Source organism: Canis lupus, chromosome 35, assembly GCF_011100685.1.
Source record: "Canis lupus familiaris isolate Mischka breed German Shepherd chromosome 35, alternate assembly UU_Cfam_GSD_1.0, whole genome shotgun sequence".
Lineage (NCBI taxonomy): Eukaryota > Metazoa > Chordata > Mammalia > Carnivora > Canidae > Canis > Canis lupus.
The window spans coordinates 26,364,457-26,391,029 of record NC_049256.1 but is presented as its reverse complement, the minus strand read 5'-3'; the positions used below and the strand labels follow the sequence as shown (position 1 = coordinate 26,391,029).

At 44.5% G+C, this 26,573-nt stretch overlaps 1 long non-coding RNA gene and 2 other non-coding genes across 3 annotated transcripts; 1 reads left to right on the top strand and 2 right to left on the bottom strand.

Moving 5' to 3' along the window:
* Window positions 1-11,671: 11,671 nt before the first annotated feature.
* On the bottom strand, window positions 11,672-11,744 carry TRNAT-CGU. Its single transcript has one exon. It is a non-coding gene; the product is annotated as a tRNA-Thr (tRNA).
* Window positions 11,745-18,230: 6,486 nt separating this feature from the next.
* TRNAL-CAA lies at window positions 18,231-18,336 on the top strand. The gene is made up of 2 exons: window positions 18,231-18,268; window positions 18,291-18,336. It is a non-coding gene; the product is annotated as a tRNA-Leu (tRNA).
* A 1,717-nt stretch (window positions 18,337-20,053) lies between these two features.
* Window positions 20,054-26,532, bottom strand: LOC119867716. The gene is made up of 3 exons (XR_005384440.1): window positions 26,429-26,532; window positions 24,655-24,743; window positions 20,054-22,557 (listed from the first exon to the last, which is right to left on the bottom strand). It is a non-coding gene; the product is annotated as an uncharacterized LOC119867716 (long non-coding RNA).
* Window positions 26,533-26,573: the final 41 nt, after the last annotated feature.

Sequence of the window (26,573 nt, the reverse complement as noted above, 5' to 3'; positions counted from 1 at the left end):
TTAGTGCTTTCTGAACAAAGGACAGAAATTCTGATTCCACTTTCCACTTAATCCGTATATTCCACGTTTTCTATGAAAACTGCAGAACTAGGACACCCGGGTGGCTCCACTTACTCAAACAGACAGTCCTGTGAGTTAGAGATTCTAACTGGACACTAGTTACTACCTCTCCTTTTACTATGACTGACGAGGGCAGGAGGGTCATCAACGCTGTCCCCTGACCCTAGCAGAAGACGCTGTCACCTCCAAGAGCCACTAGGTTTCCTTTCCTGAGGGACCACCTGCCTGTTCTCTAGGGACTAGACCTTATTTTCTTTCTATGATACAGTGAGGCATATCATCTGTTTTAAGCAAATATTTATGAGACACAGCCCCCTCCTCAAAAAAAGAGACCCTGAATAAAAATACAACCCTGAGGGGCACCTGGGTGGCTCAATGGTTGAACATCTGCATTTGGCTCAGGTTGTGATCCGGGGTCCTGGGATCGAGTCCCACATAGAGCTCCCCACAGGGAGCCTGCTTCTCCCTCTGCCTATGTCTCTGCCTCTCTCTGTATGTCTCTCATGAAGAAATAAGTAAAATCTTAAAAAAAAAAAAAAAAAAAAAGTATAATCCTGAAAGGAACTGAGTTGGACTATGGTCTCTGGTGGAGATCAATTTCTACAAGTAAATTTCAGTCTTTCTTGTTTTTCTTGTGATTAGGGGTTGCTTTTTGGTAAGGAAAAAGATTTTTAATCATAGAGTTAAACATCGTGGAAGTCCAGCCCAGATGTTTAATAAGCATGGTCCTCTCGAAAGAGAACTAGTAATGACAATAATATTGACGGTGACAGTGATGAAGTTTTAGAATATAGATGAGATCCAGAGCAGACAACCAAGAAAGAATTCTTGAGACATCTTTGGTGGTTTTATTAAAGCACAGGGATAGGACCCATGGGCAGGAAGAGCTGCTGTCCCCAGGCCTGTGAGGGGTGGCTGATTATATACCTGGGAGTTGGGAGGGGTTTGAGGAGAGCGTGTTCTCTAAGGAATTTTGGAAGCAAGGTTCCTAGGACCTTGAGGGGGCTAGCTGTTGTTGGGGAAAGGTCACTTATTACTGTCTAATAAAACCTGAGTCATGAGACCCTTAGAAGGATATCGGTGGGCCATGTATTTGGGGGATAATCGCCAACATGTTTCTTGGGGGCTTAGAGTTAAAGGAAATTTATTTTTTAAAAAAAAGATTTCATTTATTTATTCATGAGAGACACAGAGAGAAAGAGAGGCAGAGATACTGGCAGAGGGAGAAACAGGCTCCACGCAGGAAGCCTGATGTGGGACTCGATCCTGGGTCCCCAGGGCTGAAGGCAGCACCAAACCACTGAGCCACCCAGGCTGCCCAGATAAAGGAAGTTTCTAAAGGAATTTTTATATGTTCAAGTAGACTTACAGCCCCCTGAGGGTCGGGCTAATATTGCTTTCTGCTTTTAGCAAAGTATGAACATCGAGGCAGTTGAGTCTGTAGAGGAATGTCCCTTTACCTGTTTCAAGGACTTGTCAATGTGCTCTCCACGCTTGTGACTTGTCCTCAGCTAGACCTGTGTTCCCCTGTCAACAGCAAGCATTAACTTGAACAAAATTCTATGAATTCTCAAAAAATAAAATACATAAAGTATCATGTGTATTTTGAACACTGCTTTTGAGGAGTCATCCTATGTTACTAAAAGACCCATTCACTCAAGGCAGAACTTAGAAATTTATGTTCTCAGTCTCCCTGGAACTCGGAGTGTAGCGATTGATCTAGATTTTCCCCCAATAGACACTTATTAAGAGACTGTGATTAGGAGGATAATAATGAGAGGAAGGAACATTGGATAGATTTTGTTGATTTTTTCCAGGATGTTGATGGAGACACATTGGTTGTCAGAGCAGGCAGTTAATTAGGTCTACTGACCTAATGGGATGCCTGGAGGCCAGCAAGGAGGAGGCAGTGGCCAGCTGTGGGGAAGGTCCAGGCCTGTCCTGGCAGCACTCTATGAGGAGCCGGATCATACCAGACAGACCCCAGATGGCAGAGCCACCACAGGAACCCCCCTGGTCAAGTAAGGAAAAAAAGGCTCAAAACCCTCTTACCAAGAAATCCCTGCTTCAAGTAATGAATATGCCACCCCCTTGTTAACAGCTGTCAACAAAAGGAACCCAAACCCCAGGGGAGCAGCTCTCTTGAGCTCACCCACTCTCGCATCTCAAGAATGTACTTTCGTTTTAATAAATTTTCTGGTTTGTATCACCATACACTGTGCTGTGTCTGTCCTCAAACTCTTTCCCTTGAAGAGACCAAGAGCATTAAGCACCATCTTTGGGGCGGGATGGGTGGAGGCCTCAGGGCCTGGGATAGCCCTGCTTCACCAGGCAGCAGTGTTGCTTTCGGGAAGAGGTGGGGCTCCGTGTCTAGTCTTGGCAGGAGCAGGTGCCAGGGGGAAGACCTGGTGGCAGTGGCCTTGGGATATCTACTTAGGCAGCCCCGTGATGTATTTTGGACATCCGTCTCCAAGCCTGACTCTCGGGATATCCATATACTTGGTATGTTAAAGGAAGAATTTTGGAACATTAGAGGATAAATAAGCTCTCCTATAAATATGAAAAGAACATATGTCTGTATAGGAGAAAAAAGTTTTCCTTGCCACCCATGAAGTCCCAGGCTGGGTCTAAAAATTAAAACGAGGAAGATAGATGAACAGGAGAAGAGCACACAGACCTTACTGAATTTTTTACACGTACATGGGAGCCTTCATCAGAGAAAGAAGACCCCGGGTGACCAGGGGAGGAAGCTTTTGTAGCATTAGACAAAGCGACAATAATTTGCAGAGAACTGACAAGACAAGGGGTTGGTGTTAGAGGTGGTAAACGGCTGGCTTAGCAAGACTTGTTTGCACAGATTTCTTAGCCCCCAGCTCCCCAGTGCTGGGGATGAGAATGTGGTCATCCTCCCAGTTTGTGACCTGTTTCAGGGAAGAAGGGCAAGGAGACATCAGAATGATCCCCCTGCTTCTGTGTTATCTCAGATTCCTTCAGCTTAACACCCTCAATATGCCAATGTGCAATATTCTGGGATAATGTATTCTGAACCCCATCACTTCAAGTATTTTCACTAACCCATTAATTTATGAGGGAACCATTAACTAAGGAGTAAGATATTATAATTGGTTCAAAAGATAATTCAAAGTAACACACAGATACAGTCAGGTAAGAAATGCTGGGAAGAATTTACAAATGACACCAGCATTGGCAGACTGCTGACCTCCTACCTAGCTCATTGTCAATGGCATTGCACCAGCCGTAAAGTGTATTTCTACACACAGAAGTGATCTGCGTTACCGTTAGTTTTCTACCCTTTAATTTCTTTCTCCACAGTTATAAGAAAGCTTACCTACCAAGGAACAAAACCCCACCTGCTGGGTAGGAGGCCCCAGAATCCAGTTGACGAAGGGATTGCTAATCCCTTTTGCCTTTTTAAAGTCTTCTATTATAAGATGTTCAATTTTTTTAAATAATTTTTTTAAATTTTTATTTATTTATGATAGTCACACAGAGAGAGAGAGAGGCAGAGACACAGGCAGAAGCAGGCTCCATGCACCGGGAGACCGACGTGGGACTCGATCCCGGGTCTCCAGGACCGCGCCCTGGGCCAAAGGCAGGCGCCAAACCGCTGCGCCACCCAGGGATCCCCAAGATGTTCAATTTTTAAAATAAATTCCATTTCATTTTAAACAAACTAAAGCAGCTTCCGGTGTTAGTTTTTTTTTTTTTGCAATCTAGAACTCTGGCTTATAAAATTTCTTAAAACAAATGTTGACTCTACTTTTTTTTTAATATAAATTTATTTTTTATTGGTGTTCAATTTGCCAACATATAGAATAACACCCAGCACTCATCCCATCAAGTGCCCCCCTCAGTGCCTGTAACCCAGTCACCCCCACCCCCTGCCCACCTCTCTTTCTACCACCCCTAGTTCGTTTCCCAGAGTTCGACTCTACTTAATAGGAAAATATCATCAGTTATATTAAGCACTGAATAATCCAGCACCAGAAGTTTACTACCTCAGCTGAGCTAAAAGTACCAGCAGGAAGAACCTTCGGGCTCCCTCACAGTGCCTCGGCAAACCAGCTCGGGAGACCTTTCATCCTCATTTCCTGATGAAAACTCAGGTAGATCCATCTTTTCCCGGTCTCCGCTCAGACTGACAAAGACTCCAGTGTGGCCTTGACCCAGGCCTTGTCCTTGGCTTGCCTCACCCAATTTAGCAAGGATCTTGCAGTCATCCTAGTAAGAATCCTCGCAGCCTCAATCAAGGTGCAAGGTAGTCAGCCTTTGTCCTTGACAATCTCAGTGAGTGCCTGTCTTTCAAGAATCCTGTTAACCCGGTTCTGCAAGAATCCTTGTTTGAAGCCTGTCTGTCCATCCCCCTTCCGTAGGACCCCTCACCCTGCTCAGGGCTGTAATGCTCCAGCTCTCTTGGCTGTATTTGGAGTTGAGTTGTCTCTCTCCCCATTACGATGGTCCGAGGAAAACCTCATCATTTTTAATGATGCAGGCAAGCTGGGTCCTGGGACCCAGAAGGGGGTCTGGAGGGCCAACCAACAGAGTCCTTGGCTTCGAGCAGGATAGAGATCAAACAGGAGCCAGAAGGAAAGGAAAGCAGAGCTTACTGAATACTGTAAGTGATAGAGTATAGCAGACTGTCTGGAAGACAGGAAGGAGAGTGAGTCTTGTCATCACTGGGATTAGGGACTTGCGTTGGAAAGAGGGTTCCAGGGTTCCTTAAGGCTAGTGACAGGTTGACAGTAAGTGTGATCCTGTAAGTCACAGGAAGGGGTGGGGGGAGGACTGATGCCGTTAGCCAAGGTCTGTTGGAAGCTAATATCCTGGAACACGTTCGATCGGAGATCTGGTTCCTCTTACGTGTTACCAGGTGTATGGGGGCCTAGGAGGAAACTCAGAATGATGAACTTTCTTGCCTCCCCCTTGGAGTGGGAACAGAGCTTCTTCGGTTTACTGAGATGCAAGGGGAAATACCGAATGTGAGTAAATCGGGGCCTTGCAGAGAGAGCGGAAACCGAGCCTTCCCAACAATGGAGTCCCTCTGAGGTAATTTTTGAAGATAGGTGAGGTTGGTGGGGTAAGATCCAGAGGGAACGACCAAAGAAAGAATTCTGGAGATGTGTTTGGTGCACCATGGTGCTTTTATGAAAGCCTGGGGACAGGACCTGAGGGCAGGAAGAGCTGCAGTCCCAGGCTTGGGAGGGGAGGCTGATTATATACCTGGGAGTTGGGGGAGGTAAGGAAAGGGGAGGTTTTACAGGCACTTTCATATGCTACAGATACTGGAGGCCTCGCCATTGTCAAGTTAAGGTGGTTTTTCCCTCTAGCAAAGCATTCATGTGAAGGCAGTTGGAAGCTTCCTGGAGCAAGATGACACTCCACCTGCTTCAAGTGAGTGTAAACGGCCTGCAGGTTATAAGGACATTTAATTTATCTACATTTTCTTCTGGAAGCTAGGTTATTGATAAAAAATGCTTTGTTCTTGTAAATTACTAAGACATTTGTAAACTGAGGTAAGACTCCTGTAAGTCAACTATGTGTTTTCCCGCCAGGAGCACCCGAGAAAGGACACACACAACATCCTACCTGGGGGTAGGGGTGGTTGGTTTGTGGGGCGTCAGCTTCTGCTTTGTCCTCAGCTGACCTTCTACTCTCTTATCACCTTTCAAGGTCCCCATGTCTTTAACAAGTGTCACAATAATCTCTGCAACAATACTAACAACTGGTCTTATTTTCCAGTGCAGTATAACGTCAAATCTTAAAATTCTCACCAAATGTAAAACTCTCTCTTTTCCCAGCTCAGGCCTTCCTAGGCTCCTGAAGCTGCCACGGGTGAGAAGGTTCTCCTGTCTTTTGTCTTCTGAGTGGTCCCTCCTCACTCCCGCAGCCAAGATCAGGCTGCATGGAGCAGGGGTGGGGGAGGTCACAGCAGAGGAAAGAAGAGGGAAGGGAGGACAAAAAGCCACTTGTTGCTGGTCCCGAGTGCGGTCCTCTCCTGGCTTTAAAAGGACTCGGGCACAGAAGTGGCCCACAGCTGTGAGGCAGTGTGAGGCCGTGGGAAGGAAGCCCGCCTCCCTGAGGAAACTCCTGGCTCACTTGCAGCAATGGTCCTCCCGACCTGGCTCTGGCTCGTCTGTGTGCACCCGCTCAGACTCTGTCCTCCCGCTGGTCCCCCCCCTCCCCGTCCTGCACACGCTCCTTCCCACTGGAGGGTCCGTCAGTCCCTCACTGGAAGTACCGCCGCTGTCACCAGGAAGCACTCACCGTTTCCTGATGGGGGGCGGAATGCTACCCTCTCTGTATCTCACTCCTCACTCTGCCGTGAGAGCAGCTGCTCAGACTCTTGATTCTAGATGGTTTTTTAGCCATCAACCTGGAAGTTTTCTGAACTTTGGGGATTCTTTATGGAGACTCATCCCGTAGTCATGACGGTCATTAACTCAATTTCCAGCCCTCTCCCCTTCCTGGAGGATGGAGGGAAGGGTGTGCAGCTGGAAATTCCAAGCTCCTGACTGAGGCTCAGTCTTCTGGTGACGAGCCCCCACCCAGGAGCCCACCCAGGAGCCCACCCCATTAGAACAAAAGACATTCCTGTCACCGAAGAAGTTCCAGGGGACTTAAGAGCTTTGTGCCAGAAACCGGAGTCAAAGACTAAATATGAGGGCAAAAGACACTCCTAATGCTCTTATGACTACAAGGGTTTTAGGATCTTTGTGCCAGAAACCAGGGACAGAGGCTAATATGTATATGCAATTGATCCTTGAACAACATGGGTCTAAATTGCATGGATCCACGTATATGCAGATATTTTTCAATAAATACAGCACAATATTGTAAATGTATTGTGTCTTCCTTGTGATTTCTTTCTTTCTTCTTTTTAAAAAATATTTTATTTATTTATTCATGAGAGACACAGAGAGATAGAGAGGCAGAGACATAGGCAGAGGGAGAAGCAGGCTCCCTGTGGGGAGTGCGATGCAGGACTCAATCCCAGGACCCCAGGATCATGCCCTGAGCTGAAGGCAGATGCTCAACCACTGAGCCATCCAGGCATAGTACTCTTCCTTCTCCTTCCCCTTTCCCTTCCCCTCCTCCTCCTCCTTCTTTTTTAGATAATTAGATAATCTCTATGCCCAACATGGGAGTTGAATTCACAGCCCCAAGATTAAGAGTTGCATGCTCTACTGCTGGAAACTGTCAGGCACTCCTGTGATTTTCTTAATAAAATTTCTCTAGCTTACTTTAAGAGTACAGTATACAAAATAGGTGTCAATTCACTTGAGTAAGGGACAGGCAGGGCTAGGTAGGGAGAGGTACGTAGGGGGCCATGGAATCAGGCTCACAAAACAAAGTCCCAAAAATTCTGAGATGTCAGGAAACAAGAGATAAGGGAACAAACCGGGCCACCCTGCCCTCTGTATGGGTAGGAAAGATGTTTTTTATGACAGTTGCCTGTGACCAACAAAGAATAACTGGACCAAAAAGGAAAAGGAAGCCATTAAGGATGGTATTGATGAAGTTTTGGAATATAGGTGAGGCCCTGAGCCAACGACCAAGAAAGAATTCTTGAGATGTCTTTGGTGCAAAAATGGTGGTTTTATTAAAGCATGGGTACAGGACCTGGACACAAGAAGAGCTCCTGCCTGGGGCCTGTGACAGGTGGCAGATTAAATACCTGGGAGTTGGGAGGGCTTTGAGGAGAGCGTACTCTCTAAGGAATTTTGGTAGCAAGGTTTCCAGGACCTTGAGGGGGCTAGCTTTGTTGGGAAAAGGTCACTTGTTACTATCTAATAAAACCCAAGTCATGGGGATCCCTGGGTGGCTTAACGGTTTAGTGCCTGCGTTCGGCCCAGTGCATGATCCTGGAGACCTGGGATCCAGTCCCACGTTGGGCTCCCTGCATGGAGCCTGCTTCTCCCTCTGCCTGTCTCTCTGCTTCTCTCTCTCATGAATAAATAAATAAAATCTTTAAAAAAAAAAAAAAAACTAAGTCGTGAGACCCTTCAGTGGGCCATGTGCTTGGGGGATGATTGCCAACACGTAGCTTGGGAGTTTAGAGATAAAGGAAATTTCTAAAGGAATTTTTATATATTAAAGTAGACTTAACAGGCTCCTGAGGGTTGGGCTAAAATTGCCTTTTGCCCTTAGCCTGAGGGTTGGGCTAAAATTGCCTTTTGCCCTTATATGAACATTGAGGATGTTGAGTCCACAGAGGAATGTCCCTTTCCCTATCTCAAGGACTTGTCAATGTGCTTTATCCTCAGCTAGTCCTCTGTTCCCTCATCAGTATCACCTGGCCTTACTCAAATCAGGACATCACAAGAATGATAAGGCCACAGGCTCCCTGGTCAGTTCTAAATAAAAAATCAGTGTGGACCCATGCTGGCAACCCCGTGGGGACCCCTCTCACTTCTAAGAGCTTTCTCTGTATCCTCACTTAATAAACTTCTATCACTTTACTCACTCTCCTTTGTCTGCGAGATTCATTCAACTCTCTGAGACAAGAACCTAGCTCTCCTGCTTCAGACCATTTATGTTATAGGTAAGGCTTCTGGTCAACAGTAGGGTATTAGTAGGTAAGTTTTGGGGGATTCAAAAGTTACTTTTTTTTTTTTTTGACTACATGGGGATCGGTGCCCTAACCTCCCACGTTGTACAAGGGTCAACTATATATATAAAATATTGTATTATATGTAAAACTTTACACAGCAGACCTCTATAGTACCCAATCTGGTACTAGAATGAAACCCATAAAGAAAACCCAGGGAGTTCATCACTATGCCATTCTTTGGGTCGCAAGGTCTCTTGATCTTCTGCCTTTTGCACACCTTTCAGAGTCTTCTTACATTTTGTCTCACATGTAATGCCTAGGATTTGTAGCTGTACTTTGTGGAAGGAATAAGGAGACATGTGTCTATTCCATCTATGGAAGTCATGTTCCTTTCAATCTATTAGTTTTTATATTTCATTTTTCTTCAGCCCCATGAGTAAGAGTAAGAGTTTATTGTGAAGATGGAATCTAGAAATCAGAGAATCATCAAAGTCACAGTTTTTAGATTTGACCTCAGGCACCAGGAAGGGGAGATGGGTAGTAGGATATCCAGATACATGTACGGGGAAAACAAAGTTTGCTTATCAGGACTGTCTATCCAATGGATGCTTGAGATATTTGCCACTCACTGCCATCATCAATGGAATGCCTCTCTCTCTGTCTTTCCCTCCCTCTTCCACTCTCTTTCTTAGCAATAAAGAAAAATATCACACCTAAAAATAAACGTGACAACAAAAGTAATAGCCATTCCTCCAAAACAAGTCACGTTAATGAGACATTTTATATCAAAACAGGTGTTTAATTTGCCCAGTGTGCTGCATTTTTTCATCTAATTCATTTATATTTCCTAAGCATTCATTAAATTTAACATTTCTTAAATTAAAATAATATACATTCTTTAATTCATTCTGGAAATATTTACCAATTGCTTAATAGGTGCTGGACATTAGTGTAGAAGCTATGGATATATGATCATATCCAACAAACAAAAATACCTGTGCTCAGCTCTCCTGTACTCTAATATGGAACACAGACGCTATAGGAGATAAATCACTAAAACATATGTTCTATTATATTTTGGTAAGTATATAAGTGTTAATAGTAAGCAGAGAAGAGAGACATTAATGTTGGAGGATAATGAAATATTAGATGGAATAGCCAAAGAAGACATCCCTGAGAAAAGTGGAGAGTGCAGACTTCAAAGAAATGAAAATATGCACTATAAGGAAATTTGTAGTCTGAGCATACCAGGTGGGGATGTAACCCCTATAAGCACTCTAAAATAGAAGACTGTTGGTTTGCTCCAAGTGGAGCAGTAAGGATGCTAAGACTGCAGCAGCAGAATCAGGGGAAAGCAATACGAGAGCAGAGAAGCAATGTAGACTATACTGGATTCTGTAATCGGGGTGCCTATTGTTCTCACGTGATGATTAATGATGCTGTTTTCATGCTCACAAGAGTCCCAGTTTGATTAATAGTGGTCATCATGATTGTAGCAAGGACTTTGATTTTTACTCCAATGGAGTTTGTTGTTGGATGGTTTGAGCAGGTGAATGAGTGGATGACACGATCCCTCATGCTTCATTAGCATAACTCTGATTGCTCCACTGGAGTGAGGTGAGGAGGGGCAAGAGCAGAGGGAGAGAGATGGGTCAGGAGGCACTGAAATCACCCAAATGAAAATGATAGTGGCCTGAACCAGAGTGATGGGGGGGGGGGGGGTGGCAAGTGGTTCGATTTTGAAGTAGAAAATTTTGAAGTTGATGAATTGAGCATGAAAGAAGAGTTCAGGATCATTACAAGGTATCCTTTAATAAAATTCTTATTTTAAAATCATTTTGGATTAGATTGAAGTTTGCAAATTGTATTTGCAAACAAAGATTTCCAACTACTCTTCATCCAGAGTCACCAAATGTTAGCTGTTTATCATATTTGCTTTATAATTTTCCCCATCTTGATATATATGTATGAATGTGTGTATGCATATGTAGCATAATTATTATTTTATTTCTATCTCAAACTACCTGAGAGGAAGCTGCAGACATGACTTTTCCTTTACCCATAAATATTTCAAACAGTGTATATTTCTTGGAAGAAAGAAAGAAATTCTCTTACCTAATCATAACACAATTATATAATAAAAGCAGAACATTAAAGTTGATACAATGCTATTATCTTACTTACAAGTCTTATTTAAATTTATCCCAATTTAGTAATGTCTGTTGAAGCAAAAAAGAAAAAAGAAGAAAAAAAAAGTGTCTGGCCCAGGATTATGTGTGATGCTTAGTTGTCATGCAATTTTAGTTCTTATTCTGGCCAGAGATTTTTCTCATCACCCCCTGCTCCACTAGACTGTTGTCTTTAGGAGATTATCAGAGCACTCTGAAGCTCAGCTGCATCATGCAGCTTCCTGTTCAGAGAGCAACTTTTGAACAGATGCTATTCTGAACTGAGAAAGAAAAATCCTGGCATATTATTATATTATATTATATTATATTATATTATATTATATTATATTATAAATTATATTATATTACATTATATTATATTATATACTCACCACACTCTGGTTACATTTCTTTAGCTGGGCTTCGTTCAACAAACCTTCACTGAGCACAGACCCTAGTCTTTGCAAGGCTCTGAGATACAATAGCAAGTAAGATAGGATTCTTGGGTGCGCAGGAGTTTAGAGTCCACTAGGTAAGTGTGATAAAATCAATAATTATAATTTCTTTAGGCCTACAGTGACTAAACTAATCAAGACTCAATACAAATTAGCTGATCTCCTGGCTTATATTGACATTAATTGTATTGGTAGCGCTTCAAGGTTTCCTACACCTGAATTTCAGGTTTCACCAATAATTTAAAGATGGTGTAGCAGCTCTATTCCCATGTTTTATGACGAATTTCAGTTATATTAGCAGTAATTTTCTGAGAGTGCAGAATATAGATTTGGTAAATTCGTTTCTAGTTTCAGGTTTTGGTGTCAAAGCAAGATTCCTTCTGCCAAATATAGGGGGGAAAAAGGCCGAGAGTAGGAGGCCCCAGTGAGATTCGAACTCACGACCCCTGGTTTACGAGACCAGTGCTCTAACCCCTGAGCTACGGAGCCCCGGTGGGTTGGGCTGTAACTCCCTGTCCTAAAGCTGATTATACAAAAATTCAGTTTTCTGTTTTTGTTTCTGAGAATCTGATGTTCCATCCTTTTCGATTTCCCCCGTCACAGTTTTAACATCAAAAAGGCTGCCCGGGGACTCGGCTCCGACAAGCGACCCCACAAAGTAAGGAGGCGGGATGAGGAAGGAAACCTCAGGAAAGGGCAGGTCTGCCGACCCCAGGCAGCGCAGTTGCAGCCGAATCGCTCTCCTTCCCACCTCCACGGCTGGGGTGCTGGCGTCTGTAGAAACAGTAGCTATCTTAAATACAAACCCTAACACCTCGACTGCTGGCGAATACAAGCCACTGATTAAAACGACTCAGAAAAATAATATTCACGGGGTGGGAAGTGGGGAGTCTACTGCGCGTCTGCCCCAACTCTGGATTCGGCTCCGGGTGCTGCAGAGGAGAGGCGGTGCGACCCTGCAGTGGCGGGCGGCTAGCTCGGCAGAGGGACCCACTGGGTCAAACAACCGTGGTCACACACAGGCATGATGATGCCCTTGTGACCCGGAGTGTCACAAACGCACCTGATAGGAAAACTAAGCAAAACAAGGAGTTGTCTATTGAGGTTGAGAGTGAGGGCAGTGAATCTTACCTGTTGAGAGTGAGGGCAGTGAATCTTAAAAGTGATAATCTTATCACTTATTCATCAGGGTTTTCCTGAACTTCTTAGGATTAAAAATGGGCCTGCTGTAGCCTGGAAGAGCCAGTGTGTTCGGATTCTCCAAAATCCAAAACCTCCTTGCATCAGGGACCCTATCGACTGAGACTGTTTATCACCCGAGTTTCAAAGAGGGGGATTGCAGGCCCAAGGAGGATTATGAAGTTTCAACAAGCCTGTGATTTGCAGATTTTTTTCAGATTTCATCTCATATTTAGGTATGGTGTTCACCTCCTGTTTCTAGCACCTAAAGAAATGTATGACCTCTGTGAAATACAGGTCTGTTAGGTTCAGAGGAATCATTTGGACTTTGTGTGTGTGTTTTATGTTTTCACCATCCTAAATGATCTCACAGGGCTCTCTTTCTTCCCCTGTCTGCAGAGACAAAGGCTTCTGATACTCCAGTGCACTCATTCAATCTAGAATTTCCTAGCACGTGAGCAATCCTTACACTGTGGAGCATACCTCTCTGGCTTATGGAGCTCTCAGTAGTTAAGAGACTGTCTGGCATGCATTCAAATCTCTACCACGTCAGGCTCATTTGGCAAACTATTTTACCTACAAATACAGCTACATTGCAAATGCTTTTGCAGTTCTGCAAGGGCCTGCAAAGACCCACAGTTCTGGAAGGGTAGCAGCCCAGGTAGCTAGTTCGCTTTCTCCCAACTTCAATCTCCAGAAGTCAGTAGAACCTTGCATGGAACTCATACATGGGACCTCAGAGGGAGGAAGCCAGGGCTGACCTCCAGGTTCTGATTAAATGAGGCATGGTCTCTTCATAAGCATGAATGAACAGTCTTTAAAAAGAGGGAAGGGGTGGTGAGAGCACCAGAAATGAAGAAGAGAATACAGTTGGGAGGGAGACAGGAAGGACGGGAATTAAGAGAGGATAGGCACCTGCTCCCACCTGTGACCTTGCCCCATGCCAAATCACCAAATCTGTAGGCAATAGTCCCAAAGACACCCCGAACCGCTCCTCTCCCAGGCCTGAGTCTCTGGTTGTGACTCTGAATTTTGGTCCAGTTTTCCACTTACAGACACCACACTAAGGCACTACATGTCTATACAGAATACCATGCATTATAAAACAATACTAGACTAATTTTCTTTGTATTTGGCTTAGCTTTACTGAGGATGAATGTGATTTGAGGAGTCAAATGATTCAGAATTCAGTAAATGTAGGACCAGCCTTTGACTCTATGATGCTAACCTAGACAATTAACTTTTCCCTACTGTTTATTGTCACTAATTTCCATCTCCTTCTAAGGCAGGAAATCTTTGCCTCATTGGTATTTGTTTTAGCAAAGGTTTTCAGAACACGCATTGGATTGATCTCCAAATTTTGGGCTATGTTCAAGAGGGGACATCTGAGACCTCTACCTCACTCTTCTTACTATCTCCCATCTGCCAGTGTCTTCCATTGCCGAATCCAGACAGGAGCTGGGAGGCAAGAGAGCCCGACTGATGCAGGGCAGAAAAGCAGGACAGAGAACATGTCTGGATGGGCAAATGGAGAATGATCAACGCACTGCTGTTGCACTGTAGCGATAGGGTTTGTGTAGAGTTGGTTGAGTCTTGAACTTCCATCTTGTATGAACTTTGGATAATGGGGTAGGTTGAAGCTTGAGCAGCTGATAAGTAATATTTATTTCTAAACAATTTTTATCATCCCATAATGGGAGTACAGCTATTGCAAGGAGGAATATGAATATGTTTGCCACTAACTGACATGCAGTGAGGAAGAAGTCATGAAGTATAGGTTCTTCCCAGTAGATGCATCCCAGCGAGACTGGTATGTGAAAGGCAGCTCTCTGCCAGATAAAGCTGAGGAGGCGTCTGGTTCTGGAGAAAATGTAGTGGAGCTTCTGGTTTCAGGCAATAGCTCAGTTCATTCCAAAGGGCCAGCAACTATGGCTGCAATGTAGGGATATTTCCTGACTCCCTTAGTCCTGCTGGAGGGGTAATCACCTCTGCTTCTCTTTGAGACTCTATGATCTATATATATAATGTTTTGGAAGTCTCATTTTGATTATACTGGTAGAATGAATTCTCTTTTTAAAATGCACAATCCTGCCCTACACTTCAGTGCTGGAATGCTCTTGCTCTTCTAATACCAGTGATGTGCCAATCAGGAACCATTATTGATTGGTCCACAGAGAGGTAAGCTTATTCCAGAATATAATTAAATACACTCCTCCCTTCACCAAGGATCTTCACTACAAACAATCAACAGAATTAAACTGGAAATGAGTCCAAAGGGCATGGGAGGGAAGTTCCCTGGCAAAAAAGCCAGGAATTCTATGCTGGTTCCAGGAAGAGTCAGGACAGAAGAATACATTTGGTTCACCAAGCCCACCTGTATGGGAAATCTGGAGCTAGGGTACAGAAAGGGAATGAAGTGTACCCTAGTGCTGAGAAGGTGATGGAACCTCCAGTGCAAGGCTGGTGGGAGAAAGGTGGCTAGATCTGTCTTCCACAAATCTCTAGGTCCCAGATTTACACACCACCCCCGCCCCACCCCAGTTCATGCTTCTTCATAAGCGGCAACTAATCTAGAATAGAGAGAAACCATTAGCCCAAGAAGCCTGGATAGGACATGAGCAACAAACATCTGAAAAGAAATAGAAACTCTAAGCTTCCTCCTAAAGAACAACAAAGAACCCAAAGTTATCAGTGCATTCAGAATAAAAACACAGAAAAACAGATTGGAGCAAGAGTTAGCAAACTCTTCCAGTAAAGGGCCGGTAAAGATAAATATTTGAGGCTTTCCGGGCCTGTAGTCTCAGTCAAACTTCTCAGCTCCTCCACTGTAGCTCAGAAACAGTCATAGGTAACAGAGATGCAAATAAACGTGGCTGTGTTCTTCCAGCACTTTATTTATGACACCGAAATTAGAATTTCATATAATTTTCACAGCTCCCAAAATAGTCTTTCAATATTTTCAAACATCTTAAAATGCCATATTTTAGCTCACAGGCCATGCAAAAATGGGCAGTGTGTGGGATTTGGCCAGTGGGGTACTTTGTTGACCCTGGAATAGAATACAACATAGACTGGCAAATACAGGTGTATGCAACATCTCAAAGTCTGGTTTAACATTTGAGCACCATTATTTGCATTTCTTTTCTTCCCGTTTTTCTCTTTTTCCTTCAATTGCAATATATTATATTTGCCATTATCGTTGCCCCAGCTACTAGGCTGCATAACAAATTACCCCCAAAATAAAGGGGTAATTCAAACAATTACTACATGGGTTTTATTTTATATATATAAATACATATATGTATATAAATACATATATATAAAATAAAACATATATGATAAATTATATGTCATTTTTGCAGAACTCTGACCAATCGCTTGTGTGGGTGCCACACAGTAGTGTGGCTGGAAGCCAGGGCTGGAGTCTGAGTGCCCCCTGATTCCCAAATTGGCTGAGGTGCCGCCTGACATCTTTCTGGGACCTGACCAAAGGTTTTACAGGTGCATCCTTGGCTTCATCTTTAGATCATGTTTTCCTGATGTTTTCCCAGAAGCCTTTTCTTAATTGTTATGTTGCCTGTGATCTGGAGAGGCTGGCAACCAGGAACAGTTTTATGGCTGAATATCCAGCAGGTCATGGTTCCTTTATAACGAACAATCCTTTCTTTAGTGTATCGCTCTCGTTTCTCCTGTTACCATAGGTGTCTGGGAGAAGCCGGGTGACACCTTCACAACCTTGCCTGGACATGTCCTTGACTGAATCCCCAAATTCATTAGGTACATTTTCCACTTTTCACATGAGTACACTAATGATGTATCTAAATTTCCTGCCATCAGATGTGAGATAACAGTGTTCTCCTTCTCTTCAGCTTTTTTTTTTAAAAGAGATTTTATTTTTAGATATTTTAAGATACAAAATCATATTAAAAGTTAATGGCTTAACTTACACAATTGTCATTTTTTCTGTCACAGACTTGGTTAGGAATTTGGGCAGAATACAGCTTGTCCTGATTTCTGGAGACCCAGCTGGAAAACTCTAAGGCTGGGGGCAGGAAATCATCTGCTGGCTATGGGCTGGAGACCTCAGCTCCTCTCTACAGGGTCTGTCCCTGTGGCCTCGCCTGGGCTTTCTTGCAGCATGGTGGGCTGGGCTCTGAGGACAAACGTTCCCAGAGAAAGCTGTTGGGAGCTCTTGTGAGCTAGCACTGGGAGTCCCACAGCATCAATTCCAGCCCATCACAGATCTATCCAGATGCAATAAGAGGGAACTTGGATCCCTACCTCTGGAAGGAAATGTGTCAAAATCATTTTAAAGGAAGAGTATGTGGGATGAAATATGTTGGTATGGCCATTTTCGGAAAATACAATCTGTCACTGGCTTTCTTATGGCTGGACTCAGATTTCACTCATCCAATTTCCCCTGAACTTGTAAAGAAAAACTTGAGAAAATAAATTAATAATAAAGAGGCATTTGGAAATATTCCACCCAGGAGGTCATGAAATATTGACTGTGCTGTGCAGGAACCAATCTATCAAAGACAATTGGATTATGGCATATTTTCAGCTGCGATTCCATATTCACAATACATTTTATTAATATTCATTTTCAAGTATATTTTAAACCTATACTCAGTTTTCATTTCACAGAAAATATATACATAGACCTCAAACTGGTATTATAGGTAGTATTATGCAAAAATTCAACATTTGCATATATCAAAATAAACAATTTTGTATTCTGTTGTAATTGCACTGCTGAAATATAGTCACATTAAAAAGAATAACATCTACAAATAACCTAATTTTGAAGAAAGATATTTCCCATTCAATGCTAGAGTCACAGATGAAGAAATTAAAATTAATTTTATATTAGATTTTAAAGTGATGTCTACAAATTTAAGTGTCCTGTAGATTTAGACCCTTGCAGTCTAATTATAGAAGCCTGTTGATACTCCTATTTACTGGAATTTTACGCTGCTTCTCTCCTTCACAGTTTAACCCTAGAATGAATACTAGTCGCAACAGGGTTCTTTTGCTTCTTTTGACTACTTCACTTTCACAGTCACCGAAACATTTTTTTTTTCAGCCATAAAAGCCATTATGTTTCGGAATAATTACTTGCCAAGGTGGGTCATTTTGCCGAAAAGCATCTGAGAGCTCTAGAGAAAGGAGGGCGGGATTATCCTGCAGCGCCCAAGGACCCCGCGGGCCAGGGGACAGGGATGGTTCCCGAACTGGGTGCCGAAGTCAAAGATGAAACGGTGCTGCCGGCTGTGGATTCAAATCTGGATCCGGTTGAGAACGAGGAGAAACGCCTCCAAATCCACTGAACGGATCTCTAGATTCCGGCCCCCTGGGTCCAGGGCAGTGGGGACCATGCTAGTTCACCGAGTCTCCATGGCCCTGGAGCAGCCTCGGGCTGGGCTACAGAATGGGGGTCCGAGTCGCAAAGAACACGGCGACCTGCAGTCCCAGGTGCGGGCGCTACAAGGACAGAGGTCCCAGGTGAGGTCGCTGCGGGGACAGAGGCCCCGCTGCGGGGCCGGCGGGGCCGGGGGTGGGGGGAGACCAGCAGGGGCGCCCCCAGCGCGCCGGCGCCCTGATCTCCAGGCCTGTAGGAACGGCTCGGGTCGGCGCTGACGCCGCGCTCCTGCCCGCCTTCCTGCGCTCAGAGTTCAGAACGCTCGCCCAGGCCGCCGGGCCCAGGGATGAGGGCTTTCCGGGCTGCAGGCGCGAAGCAGGAGCGCAGAAGCCTAAGCGCCTGCAGGACGGGACTCGCCAGGGCCGCGCCGCAGTGTCAGGATGGCCGAGTGGTCTAAGGCGCCAGACTCAAGCGGAGGCTTCCTGCGCCGGGACTTCTGGTCTCCGGATGGAGGCGTGGGTTCGAATCCCACTTCTGACACTTCCACTTTTGTTCCTCCTTAACACCCCCGGAGATTTCTGGCCTCGACTGGCTTCCAGTGAATGAAAAGTCCCTAACTCGAGAATCCTGGGATGCTTTCAGGGACATTTGGACGCAACCCCCAGCGCCATTAGAGCTCCCCTCTTCCCAGAAGAAAAAGCCATTATCAACGTGTAGACCAGTCAGTTTTTAGTATGGAGAGAATGACTGAAATCTTCACTACTTTTTCATCAGCGAAAAAGAATCAATTATAAAGCTCTGTCCAAGTTTTCTATGCTAACTGTAAACCTGAGAAGGAAGCCCTTCACAGTGATGACACTTGAAAATGTCTAGGTCAGCAATAGCGGAGAAATGGCCATGCTCTTAAAATAAACTAAATCGATAGCTCCCTCTGAGATTTTATCTCATGATGATGTGATTTAGACGTCTTTCGTTTTTTGAAGGTAAAAAAATATACATATATAGGGGATCCCGGGGTGGCTCAGCGGTTTAGCACCTGCCTTTGGCCCAGGACGTGATCCTGAGGTCCAGGAATCGGGTCCTGCATCAGGCTCCCTGCATGGAGCCTGCTTCTCCCTCTGCCTCTCCCTCTCTCTCTCTCTCTCTCTCTCTCTTTCATGAATAAATAAACAAACCCTTTTTTAAAAAAATGCATTGTATGAAGTTTACAAAGGCTAAAATCTTGGTCTTAAAATTAAGATCTTAGATATTTGCAGTTTTGCTTTTAAATGAGTTTGTCTTCCTGTATCATATAGCTTTTGAATGGCTATTCAGCAGTGCCTGTGCCTCTCCTGGGGATGCACATAGTGAAATTCCAGCTCAGCTCCATGGCTGGCCTTGCCTAATATAGTCTCTGTAGCATTTTTTTTCTTTTTTCAAAATTGAGATACATTTCACACAATGTTGTGTAAATTTAAGATGCACAACATACTTCTGTCTGGTCACGTGATTATCATTGCTTCTAGTGCTGAGAGCAGTTAAGATCTAGTCTCTTGATAAGTTTTACGTTTATAAGCACAATCTTGTTGTCCATAATCATTATATTGTGTATTAGGTTTTCAGGAACTACTACATATCTCTGCTATCCTTATTATGTACTAGTTGCAAAGATGTACCTTAGAATAATATCTCTCCCATTCCCCCACTCCCACCTCTGGCTATCCACCATTTTACTTTGCTTTCACTATTTTTAAAAAAAATTCCACATTCCACATATAAGAGATATTATGTAGTACTTGTCTTTCTCTGACTTATTTCACTTAGCCTAATATTCTCAGAGATCCCCCATGTTGATCCAAATGGCAGAATTTCCTCTTTTCTCATAGCTAAATACCATTCTATATATATACACATATAAAATTTTATATCTATATCTATATTCTATATATAATTGGAGAGTATTTATAGTGATATATATAATTTCATATATATATACTATATATCATATATATATGTATACAAATGTATCTTACATCTTTATCCATTCATCCATTGATGACAAAGGTTGCTTCCATATTTTGGCCTATCATGAATAATACTGCAATAAACATGGGAGTGCATATGTCTGAATACTGTTTTTATTTCCTTTAAATAAATACCCAGAAGTGGGATTTCTGTATCATATGATAGTTCTATTTTTAATTTTTAAAGGAACCTCCATAATGTTTTCCACAGTGGCTGCACCAGTTTACACTCCCACCAACAGTATACCAGGGTTTCCTTTTCTCCACATCCTCCTGAACACTTGTTATCACTTGTCTTCTTGATGATAGCTCTTCAGACAGGTATGAGGTGATACCTCATTGTGGGTTTGATTTGCATTGCCTTGACAGTTAATGATAAGGAGCATCTTTTCATGTACCTTCTGTCCATTGGAATGTCTTCCTTGGCAAAAATGTCTATTTAATTCCTCTGCTCATTTAAGTATCAGATTGCTATTTTGTTATTAAGTTGTATGAATTCTTTACAAATTTTTAATATTAACCCCTTATTCAATACTTGATTTGCAAAATTTTTCTCCTATTCTGTAGGTTGTCTTTTTATTCTGTTGACTGTTTCTTTTGTTGTGAAGGAGAATAGCTTTTTTTCTAAAGAATAATATTAAACACTTTACAGAGGATCTATATGTTGATGGAGATGAAAGGGTTTGATACCAGGCATGACAAGGAAAAACAATGCTATCAAAGTAGAACTGAGAGTGATCTTTTATGGACTAATCACAAAGTGAGTCATGGACAGCCAGGTGTGATTAATTTATTTCTTTGAGGGCGCCTCGGTGGCTCAGTCAGTTAAGCATCTGCCTTCGGCTCAGGTCATGATCCCAAGGCCTCAGATTGAGGCCCATGTGGGGCTCCCTGCTCACGGAGAGCCTGCTTCTCCCTCTCCCCCTGCTTATGCTTGCTCTCACTATCTCTCTCTCTCTCTCAAACAAATAAAATCTTTTTAAAAATTTTACTTCTTTGAATTCAAAGCCTCCCTTTCCCTTCCAAAGATGATTCCATTCCATTTCTTACAGTCTCCTTCTCACTTCTACAAATTTATAACCACCTACCACTCCTTTTGCTCTACCTTTCCTCTGAAATAATGAAATTGTAAATTATTTTTCTCCATATCTCCATTTTTATCTTTTTCAATCATTGTTCTGAGTTGGGACTGTTTGTTTTTCTGTTACTGGTTTTACTTTCTATGTGTCAAAATATCCACAGGTATATTTTGGCCTAGACAGAGAAATGTAAAAAGTAAAATAAAATAAAAATCCTTTTGCAGTTTGCTTCCCTTTGTAAAGTACCAATACCTGCTTAATACAAGGAGCATGGGCCTCTGAGGTTCCCTCTGGCCAGGAAACTGTTATAGAGCTCAATGGGAATGTGGAAGCGATGATCTTAGTATTTGCCCCCTTCCCCAAATATACTAAACCTGGATGTACTAAAGGTTGTACCAAACCTGGATGATGGCAACATAAGGTATTTTGATACAACTTTTAAATTCAAAAGGTAAAGCCAGAACATGAGGGGCATCCGGGTGGCTCAGTGGTTGAGCATCTGCCTTTGGCTCAGGTCATGGTCCCAGGGTCCTGGGATCAGTCCCACATCCAGCTCCCCCAAGGGAGCCTGCTTCTCCCTCTGCTGATGTCTCTGCCTCTCTCTGTGTGTCTGTCATGAATAAATAAAATCTAAAAAAGATTTAAAAAAAAACAGAAAATGTATATATTAACTCTTACAGTGGATCTTTCTCACTAACATAAAAACACAAATGCTGCAAATTGATTTTACTGTTGTATTATTGATTCTCTTTTGCTTCTTTCAGTTTCTCTCTGTGGGGAAAAGGAGTGAATTTCCCAGTAATTTTGTCACCACTCCAACCAGTCTTAAGGATTAACCTGATTCAAGCTTATGCTGACCTAAGTCTATAGCAGAAATCACGTACTTTCCTTGGGATCTGCAGACCACTGGCTTGAGGAGTGAAGGACCAGGCTTTTCCAGAAGACAAGGCCTGGCTGTCTTCAAGAACAGCTGCCTCCAGTCCAGCAAGTCTGTGCAGGGTCACGTCCACATATGTAGCAGTCTGGGCAACCACTTCTCCTACGTGTAGTCTCCTCTCTATCCCCATGCCTGCCCCTTCACTGCCCTCTGCTTCACCTGGACAGAGCAACTGTCTCTGAGACATTAGCCCACCATCTTCCCAGGTTGCTGGCTTCTTGACTAAAGCCACTTTTCCCTTCCCACCATCATTTGTCTCTGACTACTGATTTTTCAGCAGCTTGCAGCCAGCCTGACTTGGGAACCAGTTCTCTAGTAACAGTTTCCCCAGTGGAAAAGCCTTGGACAGATGTGTGGGAGCCTCTTCACCTGAGCTACCACCCAAAAAAGCCTACGTCTTACACCGGCTCGTAGTCAGGCCTTCACTTTCCCGCAGCCAGGAAGACAATGTAGCATCTTCCTCCTGACCAGAGAATCTGGCTGATGTCTCTCTCAGCAAGGGGAGGCCTTTCTGGTTACCTTGTATGTTTGTTGTGTTGTGCTTGTTTTTAAGATGAGTTCCCAGGTTTTGGGTTTTGTTAAGTTCACCAAGGTTGGCAGAGCAAGGCATGATCTTCCCGTGGAAATTGTTGCCACCTTCTTCTCCAGGAAGAGGGGTCACCGGTGGCTCCAAGATGGTTAAATGTGCCCGAAGGACTGTGGACACACGCAGGTTCTCTAGTGGAGGATTTTCATTTGTCGGCTGTGGGTTGGGGTATGAGAGATGCCCTTGATGTACTGCGAGCAGGATGAGGATTTGCGTGGAGGGGCCTGGTCAGGGGAGGGTGCTGCCCTGGTAGGGGAGATTGAGATGGGACTTTGGGAGAGGGGGGGCAGGGGAGGGGAGCGGGAGGAGTCTGGAGGGGGAGGACTGAGACCTAGGACCAAAAGATGAACACGTTTGAGGAGTTTGGCAAGAACAAAACAGCTCCGTCAGAAGTGGGATTTGAACCCACACCTCTGTACAGAGAACAGAACCCTAGGGCGGTAAACAGGTGCTTGAGTCTGGCTCCATCCTGACACGACACTTGGGGCCTGTGCACAGTAACAGCTGTCAAGGATCAGAGACCATCCACCCAGGAGCGGAGCAGAGAGTCATTCTAGCAGGTCCAGGGGCCAACCCAGGAGCATCCTGTACCACCTGCAAAACCCACAGGTGGGGACTAACAGCCTCTGCAGGGAAACTGCAAGTTGGCGATGGGATGGTCGCTGCTCTGGAGTCTGGGGTCTTCTTCCCACTGCCCCCCATCCCTGAGGGCCAGGCCTCGCAAGACTGGCCTGAGGGGTGAGGGGCTAGGGATGCAGGTCTGGTGGGCACTGGGTGGCACCAACCCCTCTCTGGGCCTCTCTCCTCAGAGCCACAGACCCTCCCACCACGATACCTTCACAGTACTTCATCATCAAGTTCTATTAGTGTGAGATCAGACTCTGGGGGGGCCTGAAATAGCCCCGGTATACACCTGTATTTTCAGCATCTGATTCCTGCAAGGGCACCACTCAGTCTTGAATATCACTACGCAACCCAAGGTCTCCCCACTTCCATCACTTCTTTCTGCCTCCCCTCCTTCCTCTCCTTTCCTGTTCCTCCCCTCCCCTTCTCTTTCTCACCTTCTTCCCCCTTCCATTCTGTCGGCCTGCAGAGGGACCAGTGATGTGAAGGGAAAGGGCAGGCGTTATTATAGGACATAAGATATAACATGGCAGCATGGAAGACTTGGTTTAATATCTCTACTGAGTTAAGATAAAAAAGTTGTGTGTGTGTTTTAATCTCTCCTACCTTGGTTAAGGTGTAGGACAGGTGTTCATCCAATGTTCATGCTTCATGCAGCCCCATAGAACCGTTCTCAGTTATTCCCCTAAATTAATGACTTTCAGAACCCTTTCATTTCCCACAAGGACAATCCAAACCGGTAGGCCCTGGCAAACAGCTATATGCAAACAGTTTGTATGCACTTGCCAGCAGCAGGAATTGTTCTGTTTTGGTTTGGTCTTCATACTGACAACATAAAATACTGTTTTAAAGGCCCTGCAAAGTTGTAGAAAAACGTGAGGGCCTTTAATCAGCTTTGTATGTCTGAACTCAAGCTCCATCACTTACAAAAGTGTGGTGTGTGATGTTTTATAGTATTTTGGCCATCTGTGAACATTTCCTTCATCTGTAAGTTTAGGGAATAATTCCTTTCTTGAGATTCTCAAGGGATTAAAAAGAATTTATGGGGACTCTTGGATGGCTCAATGGTTGAGCAGCTGCCTTTGGCTCAGGTCATGATCCGGGGTCCTGGGACAGAGTCCCGCATCGGGCTCCCCACAGGGAACCTGCTTCTCCCTCTGCCTGTGTCTCTGCCTCTCTCTGTGAGTCTCTCGTGAATAAATAAATAAATCTTCAAAAACATAGAATTATGTAGGTACTTTCCCTAGCAAACCATGCAACAAGTTACAGCTGCTCAAGAGACTGTTGGCCTTCACATTTCCATTTACTACCCCTGACATCACTACAGTTTTGCAACAACCCAAATTCCCTGCTCCATTGCCTTTTCTGAACTATGGTATCCTGTCTTCCAAATACCTAGAAAATGTGTTCTCAGTCCTTCTTTTTGGCTAATTTTTTTTTTCAAACTTCACAATCGCCAGCCCACCTTGGGTCATGTACTCTGTCAAGATGCACTTGACATCTCAGTCAGGACTTCTTTTTCTTTTAAGCTCTCAAAACATATTGGTGTCATCAATAGGACAAAAAGCTAAAAACTTGACTTTAAAAAATATAATATGAACACAATGTCAAAGATTTCATATATCTCACCAATAACAGCTTGGTCCTTCTGGTGATGGAATGTCCTCTATGGCTCCTCCAGCAGTGGGCCTTCTTCATAAAGTAAGATCTTTATGTTTCTGAATAGAAATTGAAAGACAATTTTGAAGCTAAAGATGAGGCAGTGAGGAGTGAGTGATAGAAATGAGCAATTTGTGGTATATGCCTCAACTCCAGCTAAATAAATGCCCACAAAGAGGGAGCAACCCACAAGGACTCAGGTTAATTTTTCTGGAATAGGAACATCTGTCGTGAGCTTTTGAAGGTTTTGTAGAGGGCCGCTCTCAAGACCACAAACCTGAGCCAGAGCTCTGCCTCACTGCACTTCCAGCCTCCCTCTTTAGGTGTTCCTGGGGGGGGGGGGGGGGTTCCCAGGAACTGAGGTTACTGGCTCACAGGACCAGAGGCCAGTGCTTCTCCTTTGTTCTGTTAGTGCAGCTGGGGGGGGTTATTGGGAATGAAACCATCTGGGGGAAGCCATGACCCCATGGCTTCTGTCTTAGGAGGTCAACACAAATTCTGCAGATTCTGTAGCAGAGAAAGTGAAAAAGAGGAGGATGTAGCCCACAGATTTCAGAGGGAAGATTGAGAAGGGAAGAACAGCTCAGAAAAAGAATCAATCAGAATTTCCTGAGGCTGGACTTTATGCAATAAAGATCACGTTTCTGGTTTCGGAATATTGGCGGCCAGGTTCATCTCAAGAGATTGATGTTCTCTCTGCCCTTGGGAGAACAATGATATCTGGTTCCTGAAGTGCGGAATATTGATACCTTGTCTTTGTAAAATCCATTTAAAAATATTACCTCTCCAATACAGAGCACCTTCTGCCTTCAAGACTTTTTTTTCTTTTTAACTTTAGAGAAATCGAATCATACAGATGAATATGAAGGATAACCATGAAGCTGAAAGGAGAGAAGTCTGGTTTTGAATACATAGGCAACAGGTGGCCAACGGCTCAGGTGTGAACAAAGATTCCAGCAAGGTGAGATCATCTGGGGATCTAATAGCTGTAAGGCCAAGTGCCCGGAGGAGGAATGGAAACTGCACGAACTGAGAGGTTGTTTCAGATACTTTTGCGTAAGAGACCGCTAGTTTTTTCAAGGATGCCCTGGGGCTATCTTTGGAAGGCGGGAGAAAGAAAAGACAGTCTCTGAGAGGGACAATTAGGAAGGCGCAGGCAACAGGTGTTAGCTAAGAAACGAGAAGATGGAAAAGCTTTAAAACAGCTTTGTAGAATTCTTTGTCCGGAAGAAACAGGCTTCGCTGACAAAAGCGAGTCCAGGGGCATAACTAGAAAGCGACCTGGTCCTGTTTCCTCCTCGAAGGTCCCTAGATCAGGTGGTCACAACGCACTCATAGACTCTCACACACACTTGCTCAGTGTCGAGACTAGAAACAGGAGACTTCTAGTAGGCAGGACGTCCCATTGCAGAGGAGGAGGGCACCGAGCCTCCCGCGAGTCTAGGACCTAGGACCGCCCACTTCCCCGCACCCCTGCGAGTGACGGTTCCGCAAGTACTGGGTCTCCCCGCCTCCGCAGGGACCTCACTCGGTCCTGCCCCCTCCCCCGCCTGCCCCTCTGTCCTGCCCGGCTATCGCCCCATCCCCACCCCGCGGAGCTCGGGACCCAGGCTCTGCCCCCGCCCTGGTCCTGCTCGGGTCGCGGAGGGCCGGGCGGCCGAGCTGTGGGTCCGCGAGTGCGCGGGTGGAGGCGCGGGAGATTTGTTTGGATCCACCCCTAGAAATCCGAGTGGGAAGCCCTAACCGGTGACCGCCGAGCTTCCGAGAAAGGGCTCCACTTCTGGCTTTTCTTGAGTAGCTTGCAAAGGCGCGGACGTGCATGTGGGACAGGGCAATGTGGAGCAGCCCTAGTGCGGAAGAGAGAAGAGGAGGAGGGTGGAAAAGAGGAA